A 4,182-nucleotide genomic window follows, 5' to 3' on the forward strand; every position below is an offset into this window, starting at 1 on the left:
TTGTCAAAATGTCAATACTACCCAAAGCTATCTACACATTCAATGCAATCCCAATCAAAATTGCACCAGCATTCTTCTCGAAACTAGAACAAGCAATCCTAAAATTCATATGGAACCACAAAAGGCCCCGAATAGCCAAAGTAATTTTGAAGAAGAAGACCAAAGCAGGAGGCATCACAATCCCAGACTTTAGCCTCTACTACAAAGCTGTCATCATCAAGACAGCATGGTATTGGCACAAAAACAGACACATAGACCAATGGAATAGAATAGAAACCCCAGAACTAGACCCACAAACGTATGGCCAACTCATCTTTGACAAAGCGGGAAAGAACATCCAATGGAAAAAAGACAGTCTCTTTAACAAATGGTGCTGGGAGAACTGGACAGCAACATGCAGAAGGTTGAAACTAGACCACTTTCTCACACCATTCACAAAAATAAACTCAAAATGGATAAAGGACCTGAATGTGAGACAGGAAACCATCAAAACCCTAGAGGAGAAAGCAGGAAAAGACCTCTCTGACCTCAGCCGTAGCAATCTCTTACTCGACACATCCCCAAAGGCAAGGGAATTAAAAGCAAAAGTGAATTACTGGGACCTTATGAAGATAAAAAGCTTCTGCACAGCAAAGGAAACAACCAACAAAACTAAAAGGCAACCAACGGAATGGGAAAAGATATTTGCAAATGACATATTGGACAAAGGGCTACTCTCCAAAATCTATAAAGAGCTCACCAAACTCCACACCCGGAAAGCAAATAACCCAGTGAAGAAATGGGCAGAAAACATGAATAGACACTTCTCTAAAGAAGACATCCGGATGGCCAACAGGCACATGAAAAGATGTTCAGCGTCGCTCCTTATCAGGGAAATACAAATCAAAACCACACTCAGATATCACCTCACGCCAGTCAGAGTGGCCAAAATGAACAAATCAGGAGACTCTAGATGCTGGAGAGGATGTGGAGAAACGGGAACCCTCTTGCACTGTTGGTGGGAATGCAAATTGGTGCAGCCGCTCTGGAAAGCAGTGTGGAGGTTCCTCAGAAAATTAAAAATAGACCTACCCTATGACCCAGCAATAGCACTGCTAGGAATTTATCCAAGGGACACAGGAGTACTGATGCATAGGGGCACTTGTACCCCAATGTTCATAGCAGCACTCTCAACAATAGCCAAATTATGGAAAGAGCCTAAATGTCCATCAACGGATGAATGGATAAAGAAATTGTGGTTTATATACCCTATGGAATACTACGTGGCAATGAGAAAAAATGAAATATGGCCTTTTGTAGCAACGTGGATGGAACTGGAAAGTGTGATGCTAAGTGAAATAAGCCATACAGAGAAAGACAGATACCATATGGTTTCACTCTTATGTGGATCCTGAGAAACTTAACAGGAACCCATGGGGGAGGGGAAGGAAAAAAAAAAAAGAGGTTAGAGTGGGAGAGAGCCAAAGCATAAGAGACTGTTGAGAACTGAGAGCAAACTGAGGGTTGATGGGGGGTGGGAGGGAGGAGAGGGTGGGTGATGGGTATTGAGGAGGGCACCTTTTGGGATGAGCACTGGGTGTTGTATGGAAACCAATTTGACAATAAATTTCATATATAAATTAAAAAAAAAGAAAATAAAAACAACAACAACAAAAAATAAATAAGTAAATAAAAATAAATAACATAAAATCTCACTCCAAAATAATAATAATTTGGGGCACCTGCGTGGGTCAATTGTTTAAGTGTCTGACTTTGGCTCAGGTCATGATCTCATGGTCTGTGAGTTTGAGCCCTGCATTGGGCTCTGTGCTGACAGGTCAGAGCCCGGAGCCTGCTTCAGATTCTGTGTCTCCCTGTCTGCCCCTCCCCTGCTTGCACTCTTTCTCTCTCTCTCACTCTCAAAAATAAACATTAAAAAAAATTTAAATACTAATTCAATAACAGTTGCTAAAAATAAAATAGAAATGACTCTCGTTACTCTATTTTAGGATATTAAAGTTAAGTCGACTAAAATACAAAGTAATCCACCATGAAAGAACATTGATGGAACCAATGAGGTAAGTATTCATATAAGGCACACACAGTGACCCAAGCATATAAGTATGGAAATATGAAATGACTGTCAGCTTAATATTGTAAAACCCCTCTATATTAATATGAAATATTTTGTTAATCATCTACTTGATTTATGTCCTGAAGGGTCACATAATGCAATGGCAATAATATAAATTAAGCTAAACAAAAGACAGTGTGTATAAATAAAGATAGCTCCCAAGGAAGCTTCCGTTGATATTAAACATAGATTTTCTGTATCAGAGGCCATTTTAGTTGAGGTGGCTTTTTTGGAGAGGCCAGTAAAGATTAGGACTGCAAAATTAGCCGTTTACACAGCTAATTGGCAATCACGTGTTATATGAAGAAAATCTGCCTTCTGATGAGGCTGGAAATTCTTTAAGGGCAGGACATTTTCTGTCTTACTCTTTGTTTCTCCAGCTGATATCCAATAAATATTGATGATAACTAACTCTTTGTTGGGGAGTAGCAGTAGAGTAGCACAGTGTCTAGTCATAGGGAAAATGATCAATGTTGTGTTCTAAAGGACACTGGAGTCAAAGCTTAGAGAACGAATCACCTGCTGTAGAAATACTGAGGAGAGGGGCTAAAATGGGGGAGGTCTAAAGCAGTGAGAGTTTTAGCAATCTGCCTCCCAAGAAAACTACAGAATAAGTAGGCATCCTAGATGTGTGTAGGGGCTCTATAATGAGATTACCCAACTCTGTAATGAGATTAACCTGTCACTGCTGAGATAACTTTAAGGAATAATTTAGGGAACTGCCTTTCAAAACTCCCTTATTTCTTTATTAATATTAGGCCACATCTCCTAGCCTGATTCTTTTTTGTTGACTAGATAATGGGTCAATAAATTACCTGCAGCCTATTTTTGTATCACCTGTGGGTTGAGTGGCTTTTTAAGTGGTTGGGAAAAAAAAATCAAAAGAATAATAATACTTAATGACCCATGAAAATTATATGAAGGTCACATTTTAGTGTCCATAAATGGTCTTATTTGAACATAGCCATGCTCATTCATTTATGTATTACCTGCGGCTACTTTTATGCTGCGATGGCATAGTTGAGTACTTGTAACAGACACTATATGGACCACAAAGCTGAAAATATTTATTATCTGACTCTTTAAGGAAAAAAAAATTGTCAACCAGATTCACCCATCCATAGAAAAGTTAGTGTGAAGGTGGTAGGTTAGCCAGATAAATGGTGTAAAAACTAAATTCACAAGTTTTCTTTGGTGTTTTTGCAGTGAGAAGGCTTTAACCCACAGACTACTAGTGTTCAGTTCCCTTTCACAAATCTCATTTCAGCCTGATACCATTAAATATTTCATCATCTAGCTTTCTTTATTCTAATGATTTGGCTTCAAAGGTCAGACTGTAGAGTACATCTTATGTACTTATAAGTTGTAAGAGTACAACTTATGTACATCATAAGGTTCTTGAGTATAGTATTTCCCCTCCCTGTCATAGTAACTTTTACCTTGTAAATTAATAATTGAGCCCTTGGTTGGGATTGGCTTGCTGGATGGCTCGAGTATTGGAAGAGAATGTGCTCTTCATACAGAATTGAGCATTCTGTGCTCAATGTAATTGTGAATTGATACATTGACTCTCTAGTTTTTCAAGGCCATCTCAATAGCCTACTTAACACTAGTTCATTTTTCAGAGATGGACTCACTCCTGGTGAACTCAGGGCATTACCTGGAACATACTGAGCCCCTCAGAAGTTATACTGATTATTAGTATAGACTTACCTCTAGGGGAGACAATGCATTGATAGGAGTTCTTTTTCAATAAATTGCATTCTGGTTTATACACTACTTTGAGAGTCTATTTAGTATGATTTAGTTCTGTTAAGCTTGCTTCTTCCTGAATGTTTAAAGAAACTTGAGGTCCTGGAACTGCAAAACAAAGGATTAGAACCTGGAATTAGTTTGTCTGAGCATAATTTAGTCATTCATTATTCACTTATCTAACATTCACTGAATATCTCCCATGTACAAATCACTGCACTGGCCTCTGGGGTTCACAATATGAATAATACATAATCTCTGCTCTCAGAGAATTTACAGCAGTGAAACAAAGTTATAAATGCAAAGATATAGATAGA

The 4,182-nt window shown here is 38.5% G+C and overlaps 1 protein-coding gene across 1 annotated transcript in view; it reads right to left on the reverse strand.

The window, feature by feature from the left end:
- The window catches only part of RESF1 (retroelement silencing factor 1), a 60,970-nt gene extending 57,126 nt beyond the window's left edge, over window positions 1-3,844 (reverse strand). The window contains exon 1 of the mRNA XM_040488484.1: window positions 3,827-3,844. The gene's annotated coding sequence lies outside the window, so the exon portion shown is untranslated. The remainder of the gene's footprint in view (window positions 1-3,826) is intronic.
- Window positions 3,845-4,182: the final 338 nt, after the last annotated feature.

The sequence above is a fragment of the Herpailurus yagouaroundi genome, unplaced genomic scaffold (genome assembly GCF_014898765.1).
Source record: "Herpailurus yagouaroundi ecotype Mexico unplaced genomic scaffold, PumYag 166, whole genome shotgun sequence".
Lineage (NCBI taxonomy): Eukaryota > Metazoa > Chordata > Mammalia > Carnivora > Felidae > Herpailurus > Herpailurus yagouaroundi.